The 18,732-nt window shown below is 39.9% G+C and overlaps 1 protein-coding gene across 3 annotated transcripts in view; it reads left to right on the forward strand.

Annotated features, from left to right (window-relative positions):
* The window catches only part of LOC145509640 (uncharacterized), a 596,722-nt gene that overhangs the window by 373,977 nt on the left and 204,013 nt on the right, over positions 1-18,732 (forward strand). The gene's annotated exons all lie outside the window — the stretch shown is intronic.

Genomic DNA, 18,732 nt, shown 5'->3' on the forward strand with positions numbered 1-18,732 from the left:
ACATTTTCAATTGGTATTAGTTCTAGAAGATCTTGTAGGTCTTCACAGAACTGGTCAAATTCAGCTTCTTTGGCATTAGTGGTTGGGAATAGACTAGAATTACTGTAACATTGAATGGTTTGCCATGGAAACAAACCAAGACAGTTCTGTCATTTTTGAGATTGCACCCAAGTACTGCATTTCAGACTCTTTCATTGACTATGAAGGATACTCTATTTCTTCTAAGGGATTCTTGCCCACAGTAATAGATATAATGGTCATCTGAATTAAATTTACCCCTTCTTGTCCATTTTAATTCATTGATCCCTAAGATGTCCATATTCATTCCTGTCATCTTCTGCTTTTCCACATTCAATTTACTTTGATTCATGGACCTAACATTCCAGGTTCCCATGCATCATTGTTCTTTATAGCATAGGTCTTTATTTTTACCACCAGACATACCCATAACTGATTGTCATTTCCACTTTGGCCACTTCGTCCTTTCTGGAGCTATTATGGTAATTCTCTGCTCATCCCCAGTAGCACATTGCACAGCACCCAGCCTAGGGGGCTCATTTTACCGGTGCCATATCTTTTTGCCTTTTCATACTGTCCATGGGGTTCTCTAGGCAAGAATATTGAAGTAGGTTGCCATTTCCTCCTCCAGGGAACCACATTTTGTGAGTACTCTTCACTACGACCCATCCATCTTGGGTGACCCTGCATGGTTTGGCTCATAGCTTCATTGAGTTACACAAGCCCTTTCACCACAAGGCTGTGATCCATGGAGGGGGCCATTCATGAGAGCTTCAAGCAAAATCAAACAGAAAAAAAACAGGAACAAAACAACCTTTTGTGGAATTATGCATTTTGTATTAATGTTTCATCCAAAATAAAATTCCTCTTATTAAACCTTCTCTGTGCTGTTTCCAAATTAGCATTCTGGTTGGTGTCAGCTCAGTATGTTACATTTATCTTGAAAACCCTCTTAGTAACTGTTTATTTCATGCCTATAATCATAGCCTTCTGTGTACTTGCAGGCCAGTGGATCCATTCATTTTAACCATCTTATCAAAAGTGCAGAAATGATAATAAATGTAACCCAAATGAAAAAAACTGCTTTTCCCCAATCTGATGTACCTACAGAGATTAAGTATCCTCCTCTATGTCAAATGAATGTCATACTCATTTCCCAAAAGCAATTTTAATATGTTTACCATCATGGATTATGCATTTCTGAAAAACAGAGAATCTGGAAACCTGCTTTACTGTGATATATATCAAAAAACAGGCACCAATTCATTCTTTTCTAAATCTAATCTGCCTATTGTTGCTGAGATTTTCAACTTTCTTTGCATTCTGCATAACAGATTTAAGTGAAAGATAATGCAAAGACATATAAAATATTTCACTACGTTAAACCTAACTCCCTAAGCATAGCAGGAACTCTTGCATTTCTTAGAACTAAAAACCTCTACCTTACACTTCTTGTGATTTGTTTTGAGATTATATTTTGTGCACTCCTCAAAGAAAGTATTCAGCTGATTCTGAAACCCAAAATGAAACTCAAACTGAGGTTTGAGAGATTAATAAATATTGAATCTTCAGTCATAAAAAAAAAATAGTCACACAGATGTTAAAAACATTTTGAGCATGAACTCTATGCCAAAAGTCTCAGTGATATCATATAAATGGATACTAAGTAGTGAAAAGCTATCATCTCAGCATCCTCTTGTCTGAAGGTTTGATCATAATCCAGCAAGTATTCTTCAATCTGTAAATTATTAACTACAGCTAAAAGGAGATTTTGAAATTTCGTAGTGACTCATAGTCACTCGTGATTTTTGATATTTGCATAAATAAAACCTTATAGATTTAAATATCTTGTCCCTGTGCAAAAGCAGATTGAATTCTTATCTAAAGCACCATACTCCAAGATGTATAGCAAAGGCTGTACTAGGCCAAAATCTGATTTATGTGAGGGAAGTGAAAGAAAAGCACCTATGGCATGAGTAAACATACATAGAAAAAACTTTGGCAAGTTAGCTCTAAAAATGGATGGGGAAAAATTAGGGACAGGAAATGAGAGAAAAATAGAAAGAACATTGCAAGTTACGGTATAACTTAGAAGGTCTAGACGTACTCATTGTCCATCTCTGTCAATTTCTTTCGCAATGAAACGTCTCTGTTTAAAGATAGCTGATATTATGCTGCCTCTAATATGCAGAGTACACATTAAAGTTTAAAGACAAAAGTACATTTGAAAAGCAAATTTTAAATTATTACTAACTGATCAGGTAAATTAATAATGTGGGTATGTGTAAGTACATGTGCAGATGTATATATGCATGTAAACATATATACAGATTCATCATCCATGAAAAAAATACCAAGTGACTACTTATACTAAGACACAATACCCAAATACGAATAACTAGCCCTGCAGTGAGATTCTGAGCCCTGAGCAGAAGCTCGGGAGAAGTAATCATGCTCAGAAGATCCTAACACTGTTGTTGTTGTTCAGTTGCAAAGTTGTGTCTGACTCTGCGACTCCATGAACTGCAGCACAGCCAGGCTTCTCTGTCCTTCACCATCTCCTGGAGTTCGCTCTAACTCATGTCCGTTGAGTCGGTGATGCCATTCAACTGTCTCATCCTCTGTCAACCCCTTCTCAGCTCTTCACATCAGCTTCAGCTTCAGCATCAGTCCTTCCAATGAATATTCAGGACTGATTTCCTTTAGGGTGGACTGGTTTGAGCTCCTTGCTGTCCAAGGGACTCTCAAGAGTTTTTCTTCTCCAGCAGCACAGTTTAAAAGCATCAGTTCTTCAGCACTCAACATTCTTTATAGCCAAACTGTCACATCCATACATGACTACTGGAAAAACCATAGGTTTGACTATACAGACCTTTGTCAGCAAAGGTCAGCAAAGTGATGTCTCTGCTTTTTAATACACCGTCTAGTTTTATGTGTCATAGTTATTATTCCAAGGAGCAAGCATCTTTTAATTTCATGGCTGTGGTCACCACCTGCACTGATTTTCAGTTCAGTCGCTCAGTCAAGCCCCCCAAAAATTGAAATCTGACACTATCTGCACATTTTTTCCATCTATTTGCCATGAAGTGATAGGACTGGAGGTCATGATCTTCACGTTCTGAATGTTGAGTTTTTAGCCAGTGTTTTCACTATTCTGTTTCACCTTCACCAAGAAGCCCTTTAGTTCCTCTTCACTTTCTGCCATTAAAGTGGTATTATCTTCATATCTGAGGTTGTTGATATTTCTCCAGACAATCTTGATTCTAGCTTGTGATTTATCCAGCCCAGGATTTCACATGATGTACTCTGAATATTAGACTCTGCATATTAATTAAATAAGCAGGGTGACAATATATAGCCTTGGCAGTATATAGCCTCCTTTTCCGATATGGAACCAGTCCATTGTTCCATGTCCATTTCTAACTGTAGCTTCTTGTCCTCCATACAGGTTTCTCAGGAAGCAGGTAAAGTGGTCTGGTATTCCCATCTCATTAAGAATATTCCACAATTTGTTGTGATCCACATAGTCAAAGGCTTTATCATAGTCAGTGAAGGAGACGTAGATTTTTTTTAGAATTCACTTGCTTTTCCTATGATCCAGAGTATGTTGGCAATTTGATCTCTGACTCTTCTGCATTTTCTAAATCCAGCTTGAACATCTGGAATTTCTTAGTTCATATACTGCTGAAGCCTAGCTTGAAGTATTTTTGAGCATAATCTTGCTGACATGTGAAATGAGTGCAACTGTACGGTAATTTGAACATTCTTTGGCATTGCCTTTCTTTGGGATTGGAATGAAAACTGACCTTTTCTAGTCCTGTGGACACTGCTGAGTTTTCCAAATTTGCTGGTATATCGAGTGCAGCACTTTAACAGCATCATCTTTTAGGATTTGAAATAGCTCAGCTGGAATTCTATCACCTCCACTCACTTTGTTCGTAGTGATGCTTCTTAAGGCCCACTTGACCTCACACTCCAGGATGTCTCGCTGTAGGTGAGTGATCACACCATCGTGATTATCTGGGTCATTAACAGCTTTTTTGTACAGTTCTTCTGTGCATTCTTGCCACCTCTTAATATCTTCTGCTTCTGTTAGGTCCTTGCCATTTTTGTCCTTTTTCGTGCCCATCTTTGCATGAAAGTTTCCCTTGGTATCTCTAATTTTCTTAGAGATCGCTACTCTTTTCCATTCTGTTGCATTCCTCTACTTCTTTGCATTGTTCACTTAAGAAGGTTTTCTTATCTCTCCTTGCTATTCTTGGGAACTCTGCATTCAGTTGGGAATATCTTTGCCTTTTGCTTCTCTTCTTTTCTCAGCTATTTGTAAGACCTCCTCAGGCAACCACTGTGCCTTCTTGAATTTCTTTTTCTTGGGGATTATTTTGGTCACCATCTCCTGTACAATGTTACAAACCTCTGTCCATAGTTCTTCAGTCACTCTGTCTACCAGATCTAGTCCCTTGAATCTATTCACCACCTCCACTGTACAATCATAAGGGATTTGATTTAGGTCATACCTGAATGGCCTAGTGACTTTCCCTACTTGCTTCAATTTGAGCCTGAATTTTGCCATCAGTAGCTGATGATCTTATCCATAGTCAGCTCCAGGTCTTGTTTTTGCTGACTGTATAGAGTCTCCATCTTCAACTGCAAAGAATGCAATCAATCTGATTTTGATACTGACCATCTTGTGATGTCTGTGTGTAGAGTGGCAAATCACTTTGAATACTATAGTCACAAACAAAACAAAAGAAAAGTATCTTTAGAAATAGCTTAACCATGTTAATTACGATTATCTAGCTTCATACTGCAGGCATAAATAAGTTAAACATTGTATTTTACTTTATTTTTCCTTCCTCATGATCTTTTGAAGCTTTCTGTTTTCAGCTTCTAACAAAACCTAGTTTAGGTTTGTTCTGACTATGAAATACCTAGAATTAATTACAATTTAAATACTTTCATTTTATATTAAATAATTTAATAAATTTAATAATTTCTTAAACATTTAATAAATGCATTTTATTTCTTATTATATTGGGAAGCCCCTTATTATATTAACAGGAGTCAATTTTATCATATTTCAGAAGAAAGCATTTTTTTTCTGTTTTGTTATTCTCATTAGCTTGTTTCACGTTTTAGATTTCACATATAAGTGATAACATACAGTATTTGTCTTTCTCTGTCTGTCTTATTTCATTGACCACAATATTCTCCAAGTCCAACCATATTGTTGTAAATGACATTTCATTCTTTTTTTGGCTGAATAGTTTTCCATTGTGCAAACACACACACACACACACACACACACACACACCATTTCTTTATTCATTCACCTATTGATGGGTGGGTTACTTCCATATTTTGGCAATTGTAAATAATGTTGCTATGAACATTAGGGTGATGTATCTTTTCTAATTAATGTTTTCTCTTTCTTTGGATATATACTCAGGAGTGAAATTGCTGAATCACATGGCTTTTGAGGAAGCTCCATACTGTTTTCTATAGTGGTTGCACAGTTTATATTCCCACCAACAGTGTACAAGCATTCCTTTTTCTACACATCCTCACAAACCTATATTTGAGAGGTGTGCAATTTCTCAGATTTCTGAACCTTTCTCCAAGTTAAATTTTATAAGAAAACACTCCTCTTTCTTACTTTACTTCTCTTTCTTAATAATTTTATTCAATTTTTGAAGTGAGAGGTGACTTTAGCATTGTAATTTTATAAATATTTTTGAAATGTATTGACAGATTTGTGTTAAGATTCAGGGTAGCAGAATGTTACCCTTAAAAATAGAGAAATCAGTATACATATGTGCAAAAAGATAAGAGTTCAAGGTTTGAGTTTGTTCATCAGAACAATAGTTCCTTTACCCCCACAGTTTAAGTCTTTAAATAACTTTCAAATCAATTTTCAATTCAATTCACTAGAAAACATTATTGTCCTAACATTCTAGTCCATACATCTATTAGTCCTTCACTCATTTAAATTACAACAGTAATAATAGATAATGGTCTGTGGTAGGCAGAACTTTGGTTCCTATAACCTTCACCACCCCATGTCATGTCTGTGAATATGTTACACTTCATGACAAAAGAGGCTCTGCAGAGGTAACTAAAATGCTAATTATCTGATTTAAAATAGAGAGATTATCCTGAATTATCTGAGTAGGTCATGTAATCACATGAGCCCTTAAAAGCAGAAGAAGGCAAAATAGTCAGAAATATGTGACAGAAGATGTCTGAGAGAATCAAAGTACAAGACAAATTCAGCATGCCATTGCTGACTTTGAAATAGAGGGGCCCACATGTCAAGGAAACAGGGACCTCCATCCTACAACTACAAAGAACTGAATTTTGTCAATCACCTGATTAAACCTTGAAGCAGATTCTCCTTCAGAGCCTCAGATAAGAGCCTATGCTAGCCAACACCTTTATTTTAGCCTTGTTAGACCCTCAGCTGAGTACCCGGTAAAACTTAACCAGATTCTGATCTACAGAACTGTGAGGTGACAAATGGATGCTGATTTATATTCCTAAGCTATGTGGCAATTTGTTACAGTCACAAGGAAACTAATCCCCAACCATAGAGCACTTACCACATGCCAGACAGTAAGCACTTTATGTATGTAAACTCATTAAGTCTTCACAACAAAACAAAAAATTATAAAGTGAATACTGTTTTCTACAAGGAGATTAAACACAGAAGTTGTAAGTAAATTGTGACACAAGTAATAAGAGACAAAGCCAGATTTGAACCTAAAATCTGACGCCACAGACTGCAATATTTAAACCACACTTGTGCTGCGTGGAAATAAGTTTAAGCTTAAGTAAATCTGTGAGATTAACTTAAAAATAGTAAGAGCACAAATAAGAGAGTGTGGATTACATATGGAGAAGAGAGGAGGGGAAGATAATAAAAGCAAAACAGGAGGCTGTTAGAAAATAAGAGAAAAAAATAAGAATTACCACTGCTTTTTTCCAATGTCCTCTCACCAAAACAAGGGCTTCCCTCATAGCTCAGTTGGTAAAGAATCCACCTGCAGTGCAGGAGACCCCAGTTCAATTCCTGGGTTGGGAAGATCCACTGGAGAAGAAATAGGCTCCCCACTCCAGTATTCTTGGGCATCCTGTGTGGTTCAGCTGGTAAAGAATCCACCTGCAATGCGGGAGACCCGGGTTTGATCCCTGGGTTGGGAAGATTCCCTGGAGAAGGGAAAGGCTACCCACTCCAGTATTCTGGCCTAGAGAATTCCATGGACTATGCAGGTCAGGAAGAAACAGTTAGAACTGGACATGGAACAACAGACTGGTTCCAAATAGGAAAAGGAGTATGTCAAGGCTGTATATTGTCACCCTGCTTATTTAACTTATATGCAGAGCACATCATGAGAAATGCTGGGCTGGAGGAAGGACAAGCTGGAATCAAGATTGCTGGGAGAAATATCAATAACCTCAGATACGTGGATGACACCACCCTTATGGCAGAAAGTGAAGAAGAACGAAAGAGCCTCTTGATGAAACTGAAAGAGGAGAGTGAAAAAGTTGGCTTAAAGCTCAACATTCAGAAAACTAAGATCATGGTATCTGGCCCCATCACTTCATGGCAAATAGATGGGGAAACAGTGGCTGACTTTATTTTTCTGGGCTCCAAAATCACTGCAGATGGTGATTGCAGCCATGAAATTAAAAGATGCTTACTCCTTGGGAGGAAATTTATGACCAACCTAGACAGCATATTAAAAAGCAGAGAGATTACTTTACCAACAAACGTCCATCTAGTCAAGGTTATGGTTTTTCCAGTGGTCATGTATGGATGTGAGAGTTGGACTGTGAAGAAAGCTGAGCGCTGAAGAATCAATGCTTTTGAACTGTGGTGTTGGAGAAGACTCTTGAAAGTCCCTTGGACTGCAAGGAGATCCAACCAGTCCATCCTAAAGGAGATCAGTCCTGAGTGTTCATTGGAAGGACTGATGTTGAAACTGAAACTCCAATCCTTTGGCCACCTGATGCGAAGAGCTGACTCATTTGAAAAGACCCTGATGCTGGGAAAGATTGAAGGCAGGAAAAGAAGGGGACAACAGAGGATGACATGGTTGGATGGCATCAACGACTCGATGGACATGGGTTTGGGTGGACTCCAGGAGTTGGTGATGGACAGGGAGGCCTGGCGTGCTGCGATTCATGGGGTTGCAAAGAGTTGGACACGACTGAGCAAATTTCACTTTCACTTTCACTCATCAAAACAAAATGTTTTTATAATGACTTACTATGAAATTACAGTTGACGTCGCATGAATTTTGACTATATTTACTATGGTTTTGAGTTGACACAGAGCTCCTGATTGCATAGTAATGTTATCTGTTCACTACTCTGGTTTGCCCAGTGGATTCAAAGTTCCTTAGGAAACAAGTCTGACTTCCACATTCATATCCTTAATACCTTCTCATACCTCAAAATAGATTCTGAGTTTATAGAATAAATGGAAAAAATGTTTTTAAAAGTGTAAAGTATTTTTAAAGTAAGGGTAAATACTAACACGGTTTTGTCAAGAGAACACACTGGTCATGGCAAACACCTTTTTCCAACAACACAAGAGACATGTCTGCACATGGTCATCACCAAATGGTCAATACTGAAATCAGATTGATTATATTCTTTGCACCTGAAGATAGAGAAGTTCTATACAGTCAGCCAAAACAACAACAGCAATTACACTGTTCCTCAAATGACATTATTCCAAACTAATTCCTAAGGAGGGGAAGCCAGTTACCAAACACATATCCTCCAAAGACCGCTGACGCAAGTGGCCCATCCAATTAGGAAGAGCTCACAACACTTCTCTTTGATGCCTGTTCAGTACTTTACTCCTGAGTTGCATAAACATAAAAATTTAGTTCATAAATATCTCAGCCTCACTGTGGGAAAGGATAGGACTGCCCCGAATCATCCCATGGATTTTCCCAGCTGGCTCTTCACATTTGGATGAAAACTTCAAGTCCATCACACCTTTCCCTACAACAAGCAGTTACAAAAGTTTTTGTTTGTTTGTTTTGTTTCATTTTTCAAAGTTTTGTTTAAGAGTCACAAACGTCAAGTTCAAACATGCTCCTTGCCAGTGTTGGCAGGAAGTCCTTTGGTGTAAACAATTGCTGTACTTTCTGAGCCTCAGTTCTTTATCTTCATCATTCTTATAATGCTATCCAGCATTTCTAATTGTCAAGGTCATTGTTAAAGAATAAATGAGGTAAAGTGTGTAAAATGTTTTGTAACATTTAAAGTGCCAAGAGAAAAATATTGTTGACTTCATCCAGGGCTTTTTTGGATCTTTACTTCTAGCTAGAGTCTACTAAAGTACTGGAGATTTCAAAAAAAGACATGTCTGTAGTACTTACTTTTTATATTTAAAATACTGATTTATGATTGCCAGTTTTTACTGGATCACTCACTACTCCCTTTTGGGTTTGTTTCTGCTAAATTATGAACTCTTCAGTATCCTCTCTTGACACAATTCCCCTGTCTTATTCAAAATCCTTCCCTGTCTTCCAGCTCTTAGAACATTCCACCAGTCTATCTCTTGTTAAATGAAGTTTCTGAATTTACACATTGACTTAATTTTGCAGCTTACCCAAATCCTTCCATGTTGTTGAAACTTAGTCATACTCTTTTGGTTTTGGTGTCTGTAATATATTTTTATCAGAACATATCAAAAAAAGTGGTACTTCTATCCAAAGATATACCAACTCTATTTCATTTCTATCCAAAGATATACCAACTCTATTTCATTTTTTACATAAAAGTTTCTTCTGTTTTACCTGTGTCACAGAACATTACAAATTTTGCCTCCTCACACTCAGAGATGTTCATAAGGTAAGTGCAATGATGTTTCTTAAAACCATACTTAAGATCTCTCCTTATTGAAAGCCTCGTATTCATTAAGGTAATGCCAGTAAATAAACCCTAAAATTTCAGTATAACAGAAGTTAATTGTTTTCCTTGTTTTCCTAAGTCTAGTCCCGTTATTCCCGATGAGCAAACAGTGTTTCTTTATGTGTAAGTCAGAGACCTTTGTTCCCTGCATATAGGGAATGTGCCACCTCCGAGGACTTTATCATGTTTTGTATCCAATCAACAGAAATAAGTGTGACATAGTATTTCTGCTCCACTCTAGTAGCAAGATCCAGACACAGAGCCTTATCTAGATGCTGGGGTACCTAGGAAATATTGCCTCGGACTTAACATCTGCTTCCAGTGATAATTCTACCCTGGAAGGGACACAGAGGTTGGTGGGCATCTAAATTATTGAATGACTTAGAAAACCAGAAACTAATGTGGTCTAAAACCTAAAAAAGCAAGCACCAGAAAACAGTTTTCTCTGCAAGTGGAGACGGATTAGAAATGAAGACTTTTCAAAAATACATAAGTACAGTCAGGAAACACAACAGGACAGTCATACATGGAAATTATACAGCCAAGTAAACCTAATCAAGCTGATCAAATTCCTTAGCGTTAAGGGGAGACAGCACAGATTACCTCCAGATATTAATTGTATTGCTAGCACACACAACCTGGGGTACATTAATGAGCTGCCTCAGAAAAGAAGAAGTCATGTTACACATAAAAGATTACATAGAGGGCAGTTGTTTAACTTTGTATAATGGTCAGGACATAAGTGACCAACTTTCTCCATGTTCATCTATGATGTCAGCAGAGCCTCACCAAAGACAACTGGTCTACCCCATGGGTAACCATGGATTTGTTGCCTTTTTATGTACCCCTGGTACAGTCAGGTGAGTCAGATAGCAAGACAGCTTTCACCTGCAAAATTGGCTTCTTGAGCCATGACCCTCTATACAGGAAATTCCACCCTTAAAAGGTAGCATGTACTTCACAGATTCTTCAGGTTAATGAGTCCTTAGTTAATCTCTCCAGTACAGGAACACAAAGCTGACACAGAGGATGAGTCCCCTGTTGCTGTATAAAGGAAGTATTCTCAGAAGATTCTGCTCCTAGATCTCAAAATAGTCTAAAGCTAATAGACTTTAGGTAAATCCAAGGAGATACTTAGGCATGAAATTGGAAGAATACTTGTCAAAACTTGCAAATATTCATTATAAAGGGGAAGTTATAGATATGACCCCCATTACACATATTTGAGTGGTAGAGACACTATGAAAAGCCCCCATTACACATATTTGAGTGGTAGAGACACTATGAAAAGATGATTTAAGTCCAAACAGTGAGTAGGAAAGTGATAAGATAAATTTTAATATGGGAAAACTCAAGGTAATGCATTTGGCAATAAATAATTCAAACTATAAATAGTACAAAGAGTTCTGAGCTAACAGCCATGATAAGAAAAGAGACGTAGGATGAGTGGAAATTGTTTGCGTTAGGTTACTAGGGTTTCGAAAGTGAACCAAATATTAGGCATTGGGTAATTTTAGTATGTAAGGGGAAAAATCAACAAATTATTACTTCCCTCAAACAAAAGTATGATGTGTCCACACCTGAAATATAACTGTGGCAGCCACTGTAGTGGCTCAGATCTCCCTTCTAGAAAGAACCTACTGTGAGGAGGGTACTCTGGGGTTGCATCATAGAATCCACTGCCAAGGCCATGCTATGACCAGCCACAGAGCATGGAGGTTTTTCTGGAGCTGTTCCGTTCCTGCCTAAAGTGGGACTTTTCTAATGGGCAGTCTTCTCTCTGGGGCTATCTATCAGCCTGCCCAGTGCCTTCTCCGAGCTGAATCATGATGTGAGGCTCTTTCTATCCATCCTCCTGCTTCCATAACTCCCTTCACAGGGGTCAGACATGCGTACACTCCCGCATAATCCTGATGCTTCTCCCCTTCATCTTCTGTGAACCATTGTCCAAATAAAACTCTCATACATCTAATTCCACTTTGGCACCTGCTTCCCAAGCTCACACAGTTGGCACCAGAAATGATCCCAATGAAATATATTAAGATGAGGTCTGTGGGCTGGTGGATCCCTTAACACTCATCTAGAAGGAGGCACAAAGAGTCTCTGACACAAGGAAGGAGCCCAACTGCTAAAAATTTCACCAATGGCGAAGAACTGACTCATTGGAGAAGACCCTGATGCTGGGAAAGATTGAAGGTGAGAGGAGAAGGGGACGACAGAGGATGAGATGGCTGGATGGCATCACCGACTCAATGGACATGAGTTTGAGTAAACTCCAGGAGTTGGTGATGGACAGGGAGGCCTGGCATGCTGCAGTCCATGGGGTTGCAAAGAGTCAGACACGACTGAGCGACTGAACTGAACTGAGGAAATAGGCATATGGGAATGAACATCCGATCCAGGACTATGCTCCAGGAGAGGGCTCACAAGAACCAGCGTTCACCAAGACCAGCAAGGATGCACAGCGGAAGGGAGCACCAGCCTCATAAAACCCAGTGGTGACTACCTCTGCTGTCCAGGGCTGACGTTGGGGGAGGTGGGCGTTGAGCCTGGCTCATTAATAGCCAAGTGGGCAATAGAGGCCAGGAGGCGGCACTTAATGGCCAGAAGCTCTGGGACCACTGTTACCATGATAACTGGCAAGCAGCCAAGGAGAGTTAACCCACAAAGACTTGTGAAAATGGTTAATAGACTGTCACACCCTAGTAGATAAATAGCCTGACAGCAGTAATGCTCCTTAATCTCTAACAACAATGCAAGGGTAGGGAGCTGAGGGCAGTCATGCCATAAAAAGTCACAATTCCTTTTCATTTCCTAATTCTGGGTCAATTTTCAGAAACAGAATCCACTGCATATCTCCCAACTCTATCACAAGCCTATACAGTAAAAATACACTTAGTGTTCATAGAGGGATCTGTAGCCTTTTGCTCAGATGAATCACTCCTGGAGAAAGTAGTATCCAACATTTTAAAGACTATTGGATACTACATTCTGAATTGACATTGATAGGTGGAACCCAAACCATCATTATCGTACCTGATTAGAGTGGGATCCAGGGAATAAATGGAATCTTTGATAAAATCCAACTTAGTACAGTGGATTTTATCTGCTATAGTGGTCCCAGCCACTGAGTCCATGGACAAATTAAGTAGTCATTAGTTTTGAGTACAGTTAGGATTCAAAGTTAGACTATCCCTCACATTGGATCCTTGAAATGTGGAATCAGCACTATCACAGTGGAGGAAGCTGAGTGAAAGTCTTTAAAGCTGCTATTATTTCTCAGTCAAGAAAGTAAATCTCAACAATGTCACTTCATGGAAGGATGGTGGAGATTATTCTTGTCATTAAAGAGATAAATATTTTAAGACTACAGCCTCTGTCATACCTTTGTGTAGCTCACCAGTCTGGCCACTGCACAACTGGACGTATCGGGGAAAATGGTTGTATTCTCCGGAGCACAACCGAGCGTTAGCCATGATCACCTCTGGGAGACCAAACATGGTTTCATTGCTAGAAGATATTAATAAGCTCTCTTTTTTTACCTCAGGAAAAAAGTTCAAACACAACTGCATTTACAAGAAATAGACAAAAATATCCGTGCGGTTTTATTCCTGGGCTCTGATAACTCTATTGTGATAGCTCTCCTGCCATTTCTTTGGTAAAGAATCCACCTGCAATGCAGGAGACCCCGGTTCGATTCCTAGGTTGAGACGATCCCCTGGAGAAGGGATAAGCTACTCACTCCAGTGTTCTTGGACATCCCTTGTGGCTCAGCTGGTAAAGAATCTGCCTGTAATGCGGGAGACCTGGGTTCAATCCCTGGGTTGGGAAGATCCCCTGGAGAAGGGAAAGGCTACCCACTCCAGTATTCTGGCCTGGAGATTTCCATGGACTATACAGTCCATGGGGTTGCAAAGAGTCAGACACGACTGAGCAACGTTTCCACGTTCACTTTCACACTTGCCTTCTGTCATAGTACTATTCCAGGAGATATGGGCTGTCTAGATGTTCTACAGAAAATCACATTGGTCTATTGCATCACTGGCTTCTGGCAGGGTGAGCAAGAGATGACTGGAGCCTCGGAGGCCTTGGTCAAACACCTGTAGTCAAGAGGGTGAGAGAGAAATTCTGTAAAAATTCAGGTACGCCAAGGTATCAGCACTGGAAGTTACATAAGGACCTGACACGGACTCACACCTCTCCGGGTCCACATTCTACCGTCATCTCTGAATGTCCAACGTGCTATCGGCGCTGAGTCTCCAATGTAGCTCTGTTCCTCCAGGAGACCAGCAACTCCCTCAGGTAGTCTGACTACTTTGGGTCTCTTTTATCTTGAAAGGACTGGCAGTTTGTCCTCACAGAGAAAAATACTGATTTCAGGTATGGGTTTGCTTTACCTGCCCAGGGATCCTCAGTCAGGACCACTGTCTAGACACTGACAGAGTACCTGACCCACAGACGTGGCGACCCACACAACAAAGCAGAAGTCTGACCCTGGTCAGTAGGAGGAGGTGTGCCATTCTGGGCTGATGGGGACAGAGCGGGGGGCCATGGGGAACCCAAGTGACCTATTTGGGTCTCTCTGGATACTCCCTCACCCAGCTGGGAGTGCGCATATTCAGCAACCCCGACCTGACCTGATAAAGGAATAACTAGCAGAGCTCAGACCCCTCAGGTTAACTACAAAGACTCACCGAGAAGACTGTGGACGAGGTGCATTTAATCCAACAGTAGAGGAGGGAGACAACAAGCCCCTGTTGCAGACCCGAGACCAAATGAAATAATACAACTGCTTTCCATCCCCCTAACCAGCATCCTCTAAGTTACCCTACAGAAAGAGGAGTCCCAGGAACTGGGGAGAGGCTGGGCCCCAAACACAGGTGGAGAAATGAGTCTGATGTCCAGCATAAAGCGGGAATTACGGAAGCCATGAAGGTGAGTTACTCTGACCTCCCTTCCAGAGAAAATCCGCTCTGACTGTAGGTAGTGATAACCCCAGCGCTACCCAGTGGGCTCCGTCACACACTCACACAGAGACCATGCTCTTCCTGGACACCTGCTGGCCCGTGGTGGAGCACAGTAGGGATGCCGGGCTCGGACCATTCCTACCTATGGGAAACGCCTTTAATGGGCCACTTTTGATCTGACCTGAGTGTGACTTCTTTCCACTTGCACTGCAACGTGAGGCTATGCCTCCAAATCCTCCTTCCTCCCCTCTCTGCTTTCTGGTTTCAGACCTGCCTCCCGGTCTGAAGTTCTGCTCCATTTCCCCTCCTATCCTTCACAGGCATTTCCTCCAATTAATCTCTTGCACATATAACTTATCTAGACTTATTATTGGGGGTTCTGAACTACACCATAAACCTTCAATTTCAGTAATTTTACACAAAGAAAGCTTGAGGAGGTCTAGATTTAGAACAACCAGAACGAGCAAGAGTCATGAAACTGCTAAGTTAGTAAAACGTGAAGCTATAAAGACCAGAGCCTGAGAGTCATAATGATTGAGAGCTGCACATTTAGGTGACATGTGAGTCAATTCTCCAAACACAAGCAGCTAACTGCAAGGTTATCTGAATCTCAACAATGGGTCAAACAGACAGAACAAAGAAAGGGACAGAAGGGTGGTGGGCGAGGTAAGACTGGGAAAGATCTTACAGAGAAGTCCCTCAGGGTAAGCAGCCATCCTCATCCTGATATCTTGTAAATCAAAAGAGGTGGTAGAAATAACAGGTATTGTACTTTGCAGAAAAATAATGACAAAAGTCTAACCATGCCCAAAATGCTTGGTCAAGTTAACAAGTGACCGTAAATCACTAGTATGAGAGCCTCTGCCAGTTTCCCACAGCATGATCTTTGGAGTTTTGTTAGCAAGATAATAGTGTCCAAAATGGGCATGCGTCTGGCCTGGTCTCACAGTTCCCATTTATGTCCTCAATGTGAACTCTGTGATCTTTAAGTGAGTCTCTATCTTGAAATCAATTCATAATAAAAAATATATATATTTTTCCCATTAAAAACATGCATATATATAAGAGAATTATGTGTGTGCTCAGTCAATCTGATTCTCTGTGACCCCATGGACTGTAGTCCGCCAGGCTCCTCTGTCCATGGAATTCTCCAGGCAAGAATACTGGAGCGGGTTGCCGTTTTACCCTTCAGGGGATCTTCCCGACCCAGAGATCGAATCTTAGTCTCTTTCGTCTCCTACACTGGCAGATGGATTCTTTACCACCCTGATACTATCACCTAACTTGTGGGTTATTTGAGGCTTCAGCCTAAGTATCCGTAATTATAGTAGACACCTTTACATTGAGAATTAACTTGAACTGTGACTTTGTTTTACATAGCCCTCAAAAGAGCCATCCAGTAATAACTATTCCTTATCCCCAGATTGGTCTAAATTTGAATCTATGATTTAAGTTGACATGGGAACATATTTTGCAGTTTGTTTAAAGAATATCAAACCTAACCAAGGGCTTCATTTACTTGGTTTTTTCCTTTTGCACAAACTAAACTTAATTTTGTAGTAGTTTTATGTATTTTGGAATCATGAATCATTGACTTAAATTAGCTTCAATTTCATTACCTTTCCATAATCTGAATACATAATTGTTTGAGTTTATTTTTAACTTACAAGGAAACTCACAAGGGCAAGTTTGGCACTTCTTCACTTGTTCTGAGTTGTTTATATGATCAGATTCAGTTACTAAGGCTTAGATCCCGTTTATGTTCAGAGCTCTGGCTTGGGGCTTTCTTCTGTGCCTCTGCCTAGTTCTAAGGGGGCGTGAAGAAAGACATTATGTTCATGTGATATAAGGCAAAACCACTGAGCTCATCCGAGGTGTCAACCTCGGGGGCTAATCCTTGCTTCTTCCTTCCCAGTGTGTAAAAATAAACATCCAATCTCCGGCTTCTCTGATGGCATCAGGCACAAGTTGTCAGCTGATTCCTTTGTTCCTAAACATTTTTAATGACTGGAAATAACCCTTTTTGCCTCATCTGGAAAAGGCAGCCTGTTTTACCCAAACTATTTTTAACAATTCCAAAGCTAAAGATATGGTTTTAAGTTTCAGAGTGGCAGAAATTTAAAAAAAAAAAAATTAATAAAGAATGTCAAAAGAAAAGGCTAGATCTTTGACTTGAGCTTTGAGAAAAATTTACAGATGAGAATTCCAGGTTAAATAGGGCAACGCTAACATTATTTTATTCTTTATCAACTTGCTTCCTGGGAAGTTTTCCTTGATCATCTCTACTATGCTAGATCCTGGAATATACGATAGTGCTCAATTCCAGTTGGAGACTTCAAGGTCTCATTGGAAACGTTGTTAGTACACATGAAATATATACGGAACCAGTAAGGGTGAACAGCCTGGTGCTGAGTTTAAGGGTAACAGGTGTTTGGAACAGAAGAGAGATTGAGATCGGTGAAGATCAACATAATAAAAAAGATTTATGGAGGGAGTAGTGTTTGAATGAGGCTTGAAGGAAGAACAGCAGGGGCTAGCCGTAAGAGGCAGTTAGAGGCAGTGGTTCTGCGAGCAGACAGAGCTTAGCCACCCTGAGCTTGGGACCTATGGGGCTCAGAGAACTAAGTACCTTACCTTTCTAAGCCTTATTTTCCTCATCTGTATAATGGTGTTATTACTATGAATAAGTACCTACTTGATAGCTCTATTTTATTTTAGAGAATGGCAACATGTATGAAAAGTTCTTAGCTATAAAATGTATCTATTAGTAGTAGCCAGAGAGATGGGGACATAGTGAGGAAAGAGTAAATCAAAGAAGAAAGATGGGATGAAGTTTATATGCAGATCTCTTTGGCCACAGTGTATGTGAAGGAGCCTAACAGAAATAAAACCAGAAAGATAAAGTGAGACCATATCAAAAGAGCTTAGAAGCTTGATATACAGATTCATATGTTCATTCAGAAGATAAGAAGCATCTATTTCATCCTGAAGAAGGAAATGGCAACCCACTTCAGTACTCTTGCCTGGAAAATCCCATGGATAGAGGAGCCTGGTAGGCTACAGTCCATGGGGTCACAGAGAGTCGGACACGACTGAGCGACTTCACTTTCACTTTCACTGTGTCCAAGGCATTATGCTGGGTCCTGGGGATCCTGTGGTGAAGAGACTAACATCATTTCTGCCCTCATGGAATGTCAGTCCTTTAGGGAATATAAACATCAAAAAGGGGAAGTGCAAAAGTTTTGAGAACCCTTATATTATTCTTGATTTTAAAAAGTTGATATTAGGAAGAAATCTTTTTTGACCATAAAAATAATTACCACCAACTTGTGAGAGACAAGGCATATGATTAGATATGACATATAACTCTCTAGGAGAAAAAAAAAAATCACTCTGTATACATAGCATTAGTCTATCAATTGGGTAGAAAAAAAATCGATCAAGTCTGTAAAACCATAGGGAACTTGATAAAACTTTTGACATTACATATACACAGCTTCAGTTAAAACCCTTTTGAAACCTCTGTGTGTGTGTGTGTGTGTGTGTGTGTGTTAGCTGCTCAGTCATGCCCAACTCTTTGTGACCACATGGCCTATAGACCTCCAGACTCCTCTACCCATGGAATAGATATCCATCGAATTCTCCAGGCAAGAATACTGGAGTGGGAAGCTATTTCCTTCTCTAGGGGATCTTCCAGAACCAGGGATCGAACCCAGGTCTCCTGCATTGCAGGCGGATTCTTTACCATCTGAGCCACTTTTTGAAACCGTACTACCGGCTTTATCTTTCCTCAAACTTTGGGCTGGCTCAGTCAGTA

This window comes from Giraffa tippelskirchi, chromosome 6 (assembly GCF_054371585.1).
Source record: "Giraffa tippelskirchi isolate mGirTip1 chromosome 6, T2T-mGirTip1v1.2.pri, whole genome shotgun sequence".
Classification (NCBI taxonomy): domain Eukaryota; kingdom Metazoa; phylum Chordata; class Mammalia; order Artiodactyla; family Giraffidae; genus Giraffa; species Giraffa tippelskirchi.